Source organism: Pan troglodytes, chromosome 22 (genome assembly GCF_028858775.2).
Source record: "Pan troglodytes isolate AG18354 chromosome 22, NHGRI_mPanTro3-v2.0_pri, whole genome shotgun sequence".
In the NCBI taxonomy this organism is placed as follows: Eukaryota; Metazoa; Chordata; class Mammalia; order Primates; family Hominidae; genus Pan; species Pan troglodytes.
Window position 1 is genome coordinate 36,280,304 of NC_072420.2, and position 15,100 is coordinate 36,295,403.

Sequence of the window (15,100 nt, forward strand, 5' to 3'; positions counted from 1 at the left end):
ATAGTCCAGCAAAAAATGTATTTACTGTTCTTCTTATAAGACATGCAGAACCATGAGGCACCTTGGGGAATTGTCTCCCTAAAAGCATTTACCACCTGTCAGGAATTGTCTTAAATTCAGGATCTCACTTCATCATCACAGCCACTCCACTTGACATCCCACTTCCTATCCTGCAGTGTAAGAAATGGATGCATGCCTCAACTTCAGGCTCAACAATACATAAATAAAAGTGGCCAAAGAAATTGGATTCAAATCTGATTCCAAGTTGTGACCTGCATCCTCAAGAAGCTTGTCCATCTTCTTATGGGAGGACAATCAACTGTCCAAAAGATGTATATTTTCCAGGTATATAGGTAGGAGTTTTGTCAAAGACAGGGTGATATTTACCACTCACCTCCTGACACGACCTACCTACAACAAAACAAAACTCACTCAGGAGGGTCCTGACTATGTACTCAGAGATTATACCCATGCACAGGTAACGATGGAAGTCATGAGACAAATCTCAAATAGATTTAATAAGCTAAACCTCACAGGCAACTCTTTTCCTCCATGAAGGTATCTATCCTGGTCAAGGCATCAAAATGACCACAGTGTTACTGTAGTATGTATTTATCTGACAGGGTAGAACAATACCTTGAAATTTGCAAATTGAAGTATTGTAAACATAGGCAATTGCTATGTTTAGCTCGTGTTTCTCCATTCCAGAAATAATTATTTACAGCCCTCCTAGGGCCAAGCTGATTCTGCCTGCCCTTGCATTGTGGGCATTTTCCATTCACAGCCAGACCTGCCAAAAGCAGAGTATCTGAATGTTTTAACTGTGGGTTTTCTTTTTTTCAAAATCCGGTATATTTTTTTGGTATTTAATAAAGCATAATGAATAGCATTGACTATGATACCTTTCCAAACCTAGACATTTTAATTTCATCATTCCATGTTTAACCTAGGAAACAGTGGCTTGTTTAGTGAATGTGCCAGTTTTATGCTTTGTGTTAATGTGACCTAAGCGAAATACAATTAAATTTTAAATTAACATATCCTTATAAAAATCACTTCAATCTTTATCTTCTCTAACTCTTCCTCTGGAGAGAAAATTATGCTTCTGCCCAAAAAGTAGCAAGTGGAGTATGTGCCCAACTTCAGACTTGGCAGGGTGATGTTGCCCTTGGATATCAGGAATATCTGGATGCAAGGACACATTGATAGACTCCATCCCCATCACTACCCTCCACCAAAAAAGAAAAAGAAAATAAACACTTCAGGCTTTTTTCAGTTATCGAAAATGTGTGAATGGTGATCCATGTCTGGTCTTCATCCTAACTTCAATTCCCACCCTCAACCCCAGGCAACCCCTCCACCTCAATTCCATAGAACCTCCCTTAAATTCCCCCTTCAGCCAGTGGACAACACTGAGTGTTACTATGGGTTGTATTAGTCAGTTCTCATGCTGCTATAAGGACATACTCAAGACTGGATAATTTATAAAGGAAAAGGGTTTAATTGGCTCACAGTTCAGCATGACTAGGGAGGCCTCAGGAAACTTACAATCGTGGCGGAAGGGGAAGCAAACACATCCTTCTTCACATGGCAGCAGGAAAGAGAAGTGCTGAGCAAAAGGGGAAAAGCCCATTATAAAGCCACCAGATCTGGTGAGAACTCACTCACTATTGCGAGAACAGCATGGGGGAAAATGACATCCATGATTCAATTACCTCCTACTGGGTTCCTCCCACAACACATCCAGAGATTACAATCCAAGATGAGATTTGGATGGGGACACAAAATCAAACCATATCATAGGTTACATTGTGTCCCCCACCCCAAAAATGTGTATGTTGAAGTCCTAACCTTCAGTACTCAGAATGTGACATTATTTGGAAATAGGGTCATTGCAGACGGAGTTAGTTAAGATGAGGTCATTAGGATGAGTCCCTAATCCAATATGACTGGTGCTCTTATAAAAAGGGGAAGTTTGGACACAGAGCCATGCACATGGGTGGGAAGAATCCCAAATGAATGGATACGCAGAGGGTTGGAGAGATGCATCAACAAGGAACACCAAAGATTGCCAGCAACCCCCAGAAGCTGGGGGAGAGGCCTGGAACAGATTCTCCCTCACAGCCTGAGAGGAACCAAGCCGGCTGACACCTTGATCTCAGGTTACTGGCCTTGAGAACTGAGAGACCCTGGGTTTCTGTTGTTTAAGCCTCTCAGGGTGCAGCACTTTATTATGGAAGCCTGAGCTGACTAATACAGGTGTCTTTATATCTCACTGAGGGAAAGAGACAGGAAAGTAAGAACCATTTATGTCCAAGGGTCCAGAGGAGTCAACCAGATTCTGGGGGAAAAGAAGGTACAAGGCTGGCCTCTCCATGCAGCCTATTCCCCAACACTGGTAGGGCCCAGGGCAAGATCTAAAGCACTCTCTCATCTATGTATCTAGATGCTGTGACTCAGATAAACAAACTATTAAATAATATGTGTGTCTTGTCTCTCAATCTGACAATTATACCTTTATAATAGCAACATAGGAAAATAAGTAAAACTATGGTTTTTAGGCAACCAAATACCAGCAAAATGTAATAATTCCTATTATTAGATATGTTTAAGTGTTCTGCTGGTGGGTCAGCATCTTCGGTAGAGTCATAAAATTAAAATGTACATAATTAATTAAATATTATATGTTTATTCCCTAACATTTATTTCTGTCATTTCTTTTTTCTTTTTTTCAGACAGTCTCACTCTTTTGCCCAGGCTGGAGTGCAGTGGCGTGATCTCAGCTCACTGCAACCTCCACCTCCCAGGTTCAAGCGATTCTCCAGCCTCAGCCTCCCAAGTAGCTGGGATTACAGGTGCCTGCCACCAAACCCGGCTAATTTCTGTGTTTTTAGTCGAGACGGGGTTTCACCATGTTGGCCAGGCTGGTCTTGAACTCCTGACCTCAGGTGATCCACCTGCCTTGGCCTCTCAAAGTGCTGGGATTACAGGCATGATCCACTGCACCTGGCCTATTTATTTCATTTCACATGTCTTTATAATCAAAGCTGTCACATAAAGTGCATTGCATTGACTGTAATACCACCTGAGACAAGACAGCTTTTTTACTAATTTCAATTTCAAAGAAACACTTTGTTCAGGCAGTAGTGAGCAGAACTATCAATAACAGATGTAAAGTAGTACTTAAATTTGGAAACAACACATTAATTTTACATATCATCTTCAAATTGAAAATATTACAAAATATTTTAACTTCATCCTATAGATTGCTATCACTTATATTTCTGAATTGAAAATATTACAAAATATTTTAACTTCATCCTATAGATTGCTATCACTTATATTTCTGTTTTCACCATTTCTTAAAGCAACATCTAAGTAATACATAAATCTCTAGGGATATGTGAAAAATCATTTTCATGCTTTATACATGTTACATCAAACCCACCTATACACAAATTCAAGAATAATAGCAATTGTGTAATGTTACAAAATATTTCTCAGGTAACATGAGCTCACCTATTGAGAACACCAAGCTAATTCACTGGTTCATGAGCACCCTTCCAAACCACAAATTGGAACACAAAGAGAAGCAAGAAGATGGATGTTTGGAACTATTGGAAAATGATAATTCATACTGCAAGAATATACTGCCACCATATCTGCAAGACAGGACAAGTTCATTAATTTATTCTTTCTCTTACTTCTCCTAAGCTGTATCCATCTCCAAGAACAAAAGTAGCTAATACTATTGACAGATCAACTATAATATACTTGGGACATACTTATACTAAAAATATTATTCACCATTGATCTGAAATTCCAATTTAATTGGGTATCCCTTGTTTTTATTTGTCAATAATAGACCCACAGTCTTTCATGGCATTTGGACTGTTATCTTTTGCTTTGAGGAGCAGAAGACAGAGGTGGAGAAGCATTTCCCTGAATGGTGTTAGTCGCTACAATGGATATTTTAACATCTCAAGGTGCCTTTGCCTGCGCCCAATGCTGGGTCCCTGAAGTCAGAAGTGCTCATCTGTTCTTTAAGGCAGGGTCACTTTCTGCCACCACAGGGAGCAGTCATTATGCATACTCCTGTTGCCAGCTGTCAGTAAACCAATGCCATTCTCTTTTCTTTTATTATTTCATTCATACACATCCATTGTGTACACACCATGAGCCAAGCACTTTGGAAGCCACTTCTGGTGAGAAGGAAGAAGTCAGGACACCCCAGATATGAGTGAGAAGGAGGCTACCGGCCCGGCACAGTGGCTTACGCCTATAATCCCAGCACTTTGGGAGGCCAAGACAGGCAGATCACTTGAGGTCAGGCGTTTGAGACCAGCCTAGCCAACATGGTGAAACCCCGTCTCTATTAAAAAACAAATACAAAAATTAGCCGGGCATGGTGGCACGCACCTGTAGTCCCAGCTACTTGGGAGGCTGAGGCATGAGAACTGCTTGAACCCGGGAGGCGGAGGTTGCAGTGAGCCTAGATTGTGCCACTGCACTCCAGCTTGGGTGACAGAGCGAAACTTCAGCTCAAAATAAAAAGGAGCCTACCACACAATTGTTGACCGTCTATCATAGAGAGTAAGGACATCAGCCAAAGGTGGTATCTGCAGAGATCAGACAGGGGTCATCTCAAAAGGGAACAGCCTTAATTTCACCTTAGATGTAGATGGGTTTGATAGAAAAACAGGAAAACAAAAGACTGTCAATGTCCCATTGGAAGACATACTAGGAAACTGTCATGGAGCAAAATTCATACGTCTTAGAGATAAAAATTGGTAAAGCACAATTGAAGCTATTTCTTATTAAAGGACAATTGAAGTTATTTCTTGTTTTCTTCAGTAATAGAAAAGTTGGACATTTTTCTTTAAAGAAATCAAATGCAATTATCCTGTACAGACTCAGTAACACTAGTCAAGGATCAGGTTAGTCGCTTTCATGGAGCGGGAGTTTTGGCAGCTCTATTGTTCTAGCATTAGTAATGCATGAGACCTACCCCTGAACACTTCCAGTTAGGGAAGCTCTGCAGAGATCTTGCACTGTGCCACGGATGGCCTCGTGCTTTTGGCAATTAAGCTGGAAATGCAAAACACGTTTTGTGGTTCAAATAATCTCCAGGAGACAGTTTCCTGGAAGTTTTAAATCCTATTTCTCATATCACCTCCATCTAAATTGATGATTTCTATGACCTTTTCATCTAATTACACTAGTATGTTGTACCTATTTTTATTAAATGGTTCCATTACATAAGCCATTATGTGCTAGCTCCTTCTTGTTGCTAACCTCATGAGCCCACCCCGTTACTTCTCTTCACTTTCACATCAAGGATAGCATTCCTCAAGATGAAATTTGTTATGTTATTTTATATCTATCTAAGATTTTCACAAATCACTTCACTAACACTTAAATATCAGAGACAGACACCCAGAATTCTACCAAAATCGTTGTGTACCCTCACATGAAGTGGTGTATAGACTGACAAGACAAGGAAAAAATGGAAAGCACTAAAAAGCAGGAAGAAAAAACACAACACTCCAGAGGAGACATTAGGAAAATTTTTAAATGGGTAAAATCTGGGAAAAGGATGGAGAGTGGCTGGAGAATGCCCTCTCGTGCCAACAGTCATTAAAAGACACAGCAGAAGAAGCCATCATGGGCAGCACAAATCAGCCCCCATCCTGCTTTTGAATCATAGAGAAGTTTGCAATGTCAAACAATATCCTTCTAATATGTTATGAGAATTCTATCAGACCCTAGCTAAAGGTAGAAATGAACAGATATTTATGAGAACGGCATCAGGGAGAGAACGTGGAGAACTGCATCACTACATAGTCGTACAAGTGAATTGTCTAATACAATGATTAGAGTATTCCTTTCCGCTAGTTTCTACCCCACCGTATTTACTGTATCTGAGTTCTAAACTATTTTTATTTTATTCCCTCCTGTCCAATACTTGGCATTCACCTAAGCAGTAAGGAACATCTGCTGTATTTGTGACAATTATTCAGAAGGTATAAAACAAAGTTATATGCAGCATGTAGCAGTGACATTTGATTGCAAGGGAGAGAATCCAACTAGAAATGTTGATTCACTGTGTTACCAAGCATCGTGAAAAGAGGCTGACATTAGCCGGCGGTAGGCCAGTAATAATATGCTTACACCATATTAATTGCGGATAAACCAAATTGCATTGCTAATTTCATTTGCATTTGCATTATCATTGTGTTTTAATTACTAGAGTTAGGCCACCAAAGACTAATATCCAAATCTGACAGCACCAATTCCCTGGATACATTTTGTGGTTGCTGAATGATTATTGTTCAACAGTTTGCTGCTTTTGACAAACGCAAAGCAACATAGGCTTCCCAGCCCTGAAAGAATGAAGGAATCAATGAAAGAATATCAGGCATGGACTGATGCAGAGTTCCATTCTGGCTCCAGGCATACGGTCCTTGCTCAAAGATAAAACAGGCATGTTTCCCAGGACTTTCCCTGTTAATGTGTGCTGTTTGAAAAGAGGTCAGGGTCAACTAGGTATGGGAAATACCAGGCTAAACCAACATGGGCCTTATTGCAGACCTTCTTAGAGCCTTTAATATGTTATTGTACATTGTGACTCTCAGAGAGGGAATAGAGTTTGCAGTGTTCCCTAATATTTACTTGACCATCTAGTCCTTTTTCTCACTGCAAATCTTCTGGAGTCATTATTTCCCAGGAATGCGCTTTTGAAAAAGCTGAATTTGCATAATATAACTGTAACCAGAACCATGGGCATTCCATAAAAGTAAACATAAGTTATATGCTAGAAACATTCTACTGTACTTAACAGAAACTCACAGTCACCAGTCCACAATATCCAGATAACCCTCCTGTCTACATTGTGAGTCTAATGTTCCCAGGATTTCTGCAAATTACTGGGGACTTTCATTCTCCTGGACACTTCTGGCCAAAAGCCCCAGGTTCCAGTGAGCTAGGAATCTATGGAACATCTCTTCTTCCAGTGCACACTATCTCCTTCCAACCCATGTTAAGCCAAGTATGCAATCCTCCTCCATTCCTAGACTTCCACCAAAACCGAGCAACTAAATAAACAAATCCTTTCATGAGGCTTGCTCAATTCTGCAGAGCATTTGGAGGTTATACTGCAGCAATGCAAGCAACCTGAAATTGTGTATCAGACACACTTGTGCTCTCTTCTTTCAACGCTTTATTGAAATATAATTTATGTATCATAAAATTCACCTGTCTAAAGTAGACAACTGAGTGGTTGTTAGCATATTTACAATGTTGAAACACTCCTGTTCTTAACTTCCTCTATAATTTCTGACTGATTGGGCTCCAGTTTTCTTCCTCTCTTTCTCTGCATCTCTGTAACCCTCAAATTCAATTTCTTTTTTTTTTTTAATTTCCATAGGTTTTTGGGGAACAGGTGGTGATTGGTTACCTGAGTAAGTTCTTTAGTGGTGATTTGTGAGATTTGGTGCACCCATCACTGAGTATATATATGCCTTTGCACCCTCAAAGGCATATATATATATATATATATATATACACACACACACATATATACACATATATACACATACGTGTATATACACATACGTGTATGTGTATATATATAATACACACGTATGTGTATATATATAATGACAATAAGGCAAACAATTGACACTATTTGAGAAGCAAGGTTAACAAAGACACACACACGCACACACACAAATATATATGACTTTGAGAGTGCAAAGGCATACGAATGACACAATGAATGGACTTGGGGGAAAGGGTGAGAGGGGAGTGAGGGATAACAGACTACACATTGACTATATACATATATCTATATGACTACTACTCAAATTCAATTTCTTTCTTTTGCAACTCTTTGCCTTTCTTGTCTGCAGCCAAACCCACGCCCTTTGAATCCCATCTCAACTCCGAACAGCTTGCCCAGGTAACTTTCTAAATAAAGACAGGGCTCTTCCTGAAAGACATTCAGATGTCAGACATTAAAATTAAAAAAACAAACAAGACAAAAACAAAAATAAGAATAAGGACTTCCTTGCACTGGCCTCTCCCCTATGGAAGCCTCTCCATGACTTCAACCAAATCGCTTCTGGCTTCTGCGTTAGCAGCCCAATGCCCTGCAGGGAGTCCCTGATTGCTGCTGCCCTTGCTCATCCTTGATGCAGGTGATCATTTCACCCCTCCCTCCCTTTGTGAGTGTCTTTATATAGTGCTCCTGACCAGAATGCAGCAATATAGCTGCTTCTCACTGCCTGCCACTGCTCAGTCCATCCCTTCCACCTAGTTATGTCCTTCAGATCAAGTTTCCATAAGACCCCAACAGAAAGCCTGGTTCAGACTCCACAGTGACATCATTCTGGCCTCTATCCCAACATGCAGGGAAGATGCCATCCACCATTCAAGCATGAGTAACCAATTCCATAAAGGAGGCAAGTTCAGTGTTTCTGGTTTGGTTAAAGCCACGGCCATCTCAACAGCCATGGCCCAAACATTTTTAAACAAAGTAGGGAAGGAGGAAAAGAAATCAGAGGAGAAATAGTAATGGGGTTCAGGATGCTGCACAATGGGCTTTGGACAGGCCAGGTCAGATGTGGGGTGGAGGTAAGAGGAGAGCCTCAAACCTCTTCAACAGCCACAGAAGCTAAAGAAAGCACAGGAAGACCTATCCTTCAGCCCCTCCCTAGGGATTTCCACTGGTGGTAAGTAAACGGCTCAATTGCAAGATGTAATTATGAGTTCACTGTTCAGGAGACACCTAGAATTCTTTCCAGAAAGGCAACTCTGCCAAGATTTTACACCCCCATGTTATTACCACCATCATACTAAGCTATCCACATCTGCATTTGACCCACAGGCTCCCTGTATTCTGTGTGTGTTCAATTCCTGCATGTTCTGCAGAGGCCATCTAAAACTAGGTTTTATTCACTTCCCACCTTGCAGCATTTGGTTTAAGGAACTTCAGCTTTCTTGTAGTTTCATCACAAATCTTCATGGTTTAGATCCTAGGAAAATCTCCCTTCAGCACTAAGATCAAATAGGTAGAAGCTGTCGACATGCAGTAAAGCGGCATTGAGAGGAAGCCAAGGTGGTGTGAAGGAGTTCCTGGTAAGTCCACAGTGTATGTACATCATGGCCTTACTTCTCAGAAAATGACAATAAGGCAAATAATTGACACTATTTGAGAAGCAAAGTTAACCAAGACATGGAAGTTGGAAAGGCGCCTGCACGGATACTGCTGGCCCCCCACAATAATTCCATATTTGACGGGCACACGGCAGTCCAGAAAACAAGCACATTTTCTTCTTTGCAGCTGGGTGGCTGATTTGCAAATGGGCCTTTATTATCTCCAAATAATGAAATAAACACGTGTTTGGATTTTAAGGTGATGCCATATTGTTATAAAACATTCTAAGTGCTTGACTCTCAATTTCTGAGCTTATCTTAGAGCAGATGGTCCCATAGAATGTGAAGGGAAGAAATGTATAAAACTTACAAGTCATGCCCCAAAAGGGGAGCCCATGTTCTCCCTTGCTCCTTCACACTCCCCTTCTTGTTGACTAGAAAGCAGCTTGGCCATGAGCCACCGTGGACCACGCAAGTGTGACCAACATGCTAGGATAATGGACAAACAAGACAGAAGGATCTTCGGCTCCACTGACTTCACTGAGCAAATCTGCCACACCAGCTTGAACTTTTGCACTTCTATCTGGTTTGGGAGACTGTTACACTGGTCACAAGGGCAAACCTATATTCTTAGCAATATGTGAACTCTGGATCAAACTATTTCAGGGGGTATCTGTACAGACATGGATGTCTGAGCATACACACCAGCACTAAAAGTATATCAAAGTCCAAACTGACTCTAACATTTGGGCAACACACTTTCGAAATCCTAATTGGTTTGGTACCTTAGTAAAAACAGAGTGAGAAATTCACTGTCTTTCTCTCAATGTGGGGACAGGCCAATGTCTGCCCTGAGCTCTGCCAGCCATTTCACAAAGATACACCTCAGTCATAAAAACATATGTGATTATATGTATCCTAGAAAACAATGTTCAGTAATAAAGTGGTATAAAGGAGCATATGTTTTTTAGGGATTTAGAAGGAGTTTCATAATAATGCTTATATAAAATAGTGAAGCAAATTTAGAGAAAACAGCACCTTTGCAAATGTTTCCACCACTGGCACACTGACCATTGACAAGATTCAAAAATGTGTTAGATTCAGACTGGACAAACATTGAAGTTAATTTAAAAGCATTTTTTTGTTTTTGGTATTTCAAAACAGTGAGCTGTTTAAAAAAAAGTCTTTAAAAAAGAACCCTATTATATTGACAATTTAATAAGCTCATTCATTTACAACTGGTTTTTTTTTTATCCCCAATGTGTTTTTTTTAAGTGATATCTCATTTATTTTAAGCCTGGAATAGAGCTTTCTCTGCATTTGAGCAGTCCAGGATGGAGCTACTGAAAGAAAGGTCTGTGAACAGTGAGATCCAGGAACTATTTGTAACCAGTCTGCATCAATATAAGCACAGAGACTGGAAGTTCAGTGCTTAGAAAGTTTTACAGCAATATAATATCACCATGACATCCAAATGCATGACTGACTTTCTAATCATTAGTTTTCATCGTATTTTACCAAAGCATCAGTTCTCAACAGATTTGAATTTTTTTTAAATGGCCCTTCACCAAGATAGCAATGGTCTAGTAACCAACTTGCAGATATAAAGACCCATTTACAAATTTGCCTGCAGCTTTCTATGCCTCCAATCACACACAACTGACATCAAAACTTCTTACATACACAAGCACATTGCACGAGCTAGTGCCCACAACAAAAACAAAGCGAGAACTTATTCACATATTATTGCCACCTGACCATACAGCAAGACTGTTTCAACAGACACATTTGCAAATCATAGTTTTATAATAACATAAGAATTGGGCAGTAATTATTTTTATAAGAGAAAACAACTTGTATTTGTGTGTGTGCATGAGTATGAGTATGTGTCTCCATCATACAAACAATAATCGCCCCCATGTCTTCTCCATTTTGTCTTCAATTCTGGTTCTTAGGATTTTCTCCAGGTGTTAGTAGCTACACCTCTGGAAAGGGTCTTTTGTTAATACCAAAAGCATTTTGACTTATTTCTTTGGGGGAAAAAAAAAAAAAAAACAGAAATGAAAGCAAGCCCTCTTTTAAACTGGAAGGCTTTATTTTGCCCCTGGAGAAAAGCAGCCTGGTTAAATGTCTGAACTTATTGTTATTATTATTTTATTGAGCAATAAACTAAAGTGTGATTGAGCCACCAGTGACTCGGATATATTGTTAAGCTGGGAATCACATGGTTGAATGACTAGCTGGCCCAGAACGTGGGCGATTCAAATGATTCAGAAGACAAATGAGGCAGGAGCAAGAATGTCTCACACCAATACAAACCCAATTAACGTCAACGAAATCCTGCAAAATTTATTGTTGCTTGGCCTCTGAAAATGGTGGAACCAACTCTTTTCCTGTGCCTGCAGGGCAAATTCATTAGATGGAAAACGGCATTTTGTTAACCATGAAGTTCAGTAACATAAACAAGAAGTCAGTGCCATGGTCCTTGAGACACCTGCAGAGGGTCAACCGCAAAGGAGGGAAGGAAGAGAGAGATGCTGATCTTGCTCTACAATGCCCATGAGTAGTGACACAGTAGGTGTTTCATAAATAATGTCTTTTTAAAGTCACAGTCCAGGATAAAAATGGTATATCTGATTGTCATTCAGTTCGTTAAATAACGATCATATATAAAAAGAGAAAGAGAGAGAAGAGAGAGGAAGGGAGGAAAAAGAGATTGATATTTTGCCTGCAAGTTCACCAAAGGCTACCACGTTGGTTTGTGCTTGTTTTTTTGTTTCAGTTTCTTAAGTAAGAGTGATTCACTTGTGCTGATTCAACTTGAACCATGTTTACATCAGATGCTCTTATGCCCACAATTGACAAATCTAAGAGTGGTCATGAAACAAAACGGACCTCACTGGCCCCAAAGTCATCGAATCTACAATTTTGACCTTTATGCTATGTGCCCACAGAACTGGACGACACTGCCAAATTCATGTAACCCTAAGCGCTGTGAAACGCTCCGTCACTGTGCTATTTGACAGCAAGGATGGCGCCACTTCTGAGATAACTCATGCCGCAGAGCTCAACAACATACCCCCTGTTCAAAGTAGAGATGATGGGCGTTGAAAGGGCCATGACACAGAGGTCTTTTGTGTGATCAGACTTACTCTGTGTGGGGTAATAGGAGTGTCGTCTGAAGAGTGGTTTGGCTGGGTAAGACCACGAAAAAAAAAAGTACCAAACAATCAAAAAGCTTAATCATGGATTATCAAGAAGACCATTTTCCTACCCACATTTGATTCTGAATTCAATCAAACCCTTAATGACTCATATGAGGATTTCAGGGTGTTCTATCAAAAATCTGCTGAAATAGACCCAAAACACAGCAAAATATTAAGGTGAAATATTATCAGTACCAGAAATATTATCAGTACCAGAAAAAGTATCTCCAATACTTTTTCTCAGTTTTCAGTTTCTTATGATTATGATGATTCATTTGTGCTGATTCAATTTGAACCATATTCATATCAGATGCTCTCATGCACACAGTTAACAAATCTAAGAGTGATCATGAAATAAAACGGAATTCAGAAAGCAGGAAAGTATCTCCAGTACTTTTTCTCTTATAAACAACATACCATTTGTTGGGTAAGCTACTGATGCTAGATGCAGCCCACTACGGAAGCAGGAAAAGAATCTACTTAGTCACTGAATCAACATTTACCATGTGCCTGGCATGGTGCAAGGCTCATGCGGTAGAATTTATTTCTTCATGCTTTTATTTTGTTTCCATCTTTAATAGTGATCAGAGCTATGAAGAAGATCTTGGAGGGTAATGAAACAGAATCACAGAAGAGAATTTTGTTTCATTCAGAACTGGGAACAGCCTATTTGAGGGAGGGCAGTCACGTGAGATTTAAAAGATAGTGTTTGAGCTCCTGTGACTCCCAGTGTCTTTTAACTTTGTATTTTTACTGAGACCCACAAAAGAAATTCATAGGTGACTGCTGGTCCTGGATTTTTAGGGACAACCAAGCTTGACATGTGATTAATTTTCCGAAGACAACTAGATTCTGGCCACGACAAGGGGCTTCTGGGATGAAAAGCTAGGACCACAGAGGGCCAGGGGGGAAAGTGGGAATGAGACCAAAAACACCAATAGAACCAAGAATCAGTGAGGACAGAGCAAGGGAGAAAGGAGGGTCAGAGAGCAGGCAACATGGCCTCCAAGAAGTTCAGGTGCAGAATGAAGGACATTGGGGGAATATCTGTCCATTAACCTGCCTGGAGCCCTCTTCGTATTCTCCTAGACACCTGAAACTATTCTGCAGAGTTTTTCTTTGCTGATTTAGATGTTACAAAAAATGTAGAGTTTCACTGCTGATTTTTCTCCAGACCATTTGTGCATTCTTGCTCTGAACACCCCAATCCATAATCATTGTCAGCTGAGACCAAACTAGCTGCTAAACTACTTACCAATGTATTCAGTCTCCACGGCATCGATCCCAGCAGAAATGCAGATCAGCTTTTCCAGGGCGAACCTCCCTCCTGAAGAAGTGAGTCTAGGCCAGCAACTGCGGCCTGGAGGAATCCTGAAGTGCCCCCCGGATGTGTAGGGTCTTGGTTGTCACATAGTGCATTTGACACATCGCAGTCAGGGGTCCGTAATCTGCTGCCTCCAGCAGTAAGATAATGATGTTGTAGTTTCTCTTCTCTTCCTCTTGCCCACTAGAATTTACTTGGATCCTAGCGAATAAAGATGGGAGAAGGGAGATCAGTCCTGCCCATCACTATGGGTGCTAGCATCTACCACCATTTTGGGATAGCTGGGCTCCGCAGCTGTGTAGACGACAAGGTGCATACCAGTGCCACATAAGCCATGTTTCAGGACCAGCCAATGGTCAGGGCACACAGTGTAAAGTGAGAGAGAGGAACCAAGGCTGGAGGGCTCAGGGCACATGCCCCAAAACTACAGACACTAAAGGGATTGGAGCCCTGTTAAATAAAGTGAACCCTCTTTTCCACAATTTATTTCTCTTTCTATCAGCCTTGGCAATTGTCCCCACGACAAGAAGGAGCCTAGCTGGGGCCACTCTGCAAATTCATGAGGCAGGGGAGACATCCAAGCTGGGCATATGCATGATTATTACAGGAAGAGGAAAACATCTGAACTATTTAGCATCTCACAGTTCAAATGGGGCGATTGCTGAGACACTGGTGTGGAAGAGACAAATGGGGTGGGGAAAATTTTCTAATCTTAATAAAATCTTTTTGCTTTTTCCAGTAAGTAAAGGAGTGAGTGATGACGTGTCTGACCCTTCTTTAATATCATCAACTGGAGCGAGAAAGACCTGAAAGAAAATATTTAGAAAAAGAGTGTTCATATTATGCCTTGCCTGTGCTATGCCTTAATAAATTCTCTCATTAGCAATAAGCCAATTCTATATAAACAATGTTTTCTCAGCAGGCAACAGCAAGTTAATAAGGTACTTTTAACACTCATTAAAGCTCACATGCTTCAAGAACATGCTTAGAAATATTGTGGGTTTCCTGGCTCTCGGCACACATTTCAATGGGGAATAAATGGGTGCATGGAATACAGTGAAGAGCAAGTTCCTTCAACAAGTTCTGTCTTTTCTTGCCACTGCTCAGTAACAAAGGAAGCAGTGAGCAAAACAATTATTTGGGCTTTAAATGGAAACAGGAAAAGACCAGACATCTAAAATTGGAGAAAATGTACATGTCAGAGGCTAATTCAGAATTTTTTAAATGGCTTTTTTTGTTACTCTGGGAAGATGTTTTAAGTTTTTATTGTAAACAAATGTCATTTTTGAGGCAGATGGAAAAGTAATCTAAATTTAGAAAATGTGTCATTATTAATTGACCTTAGTTATCAGAGAAAGCTTTTTTCAAAGATCTGCTAACTTCAACTCCAAACTGGACACAACTGCTTCCTGTA

At 40.4% G+C, this 15,100-nt stretch overlaps 1 long non-coding RNA gene across 1 annotated transcript in view; it reads right to left on the reverse strand.

The window, feature by feature from the left end:
• The window catches only part of LOC134809253 (uncharacterized), a 355,314-nt gene that overhangs the window by 188,728 nt on the left and 151,486 nt on the right, over positions 1-15,100 (reverse strand). The window contains exon 3 of the long non-coding RNA XR_010154519.1: positions 13,618-13,887. This is a non-coding gene — a long non-coding RNA (uncharacterized LOC134809253). The remainder of the gene's footprint in view (positions 1-13,617; positions 13,888-15,100) is intronic.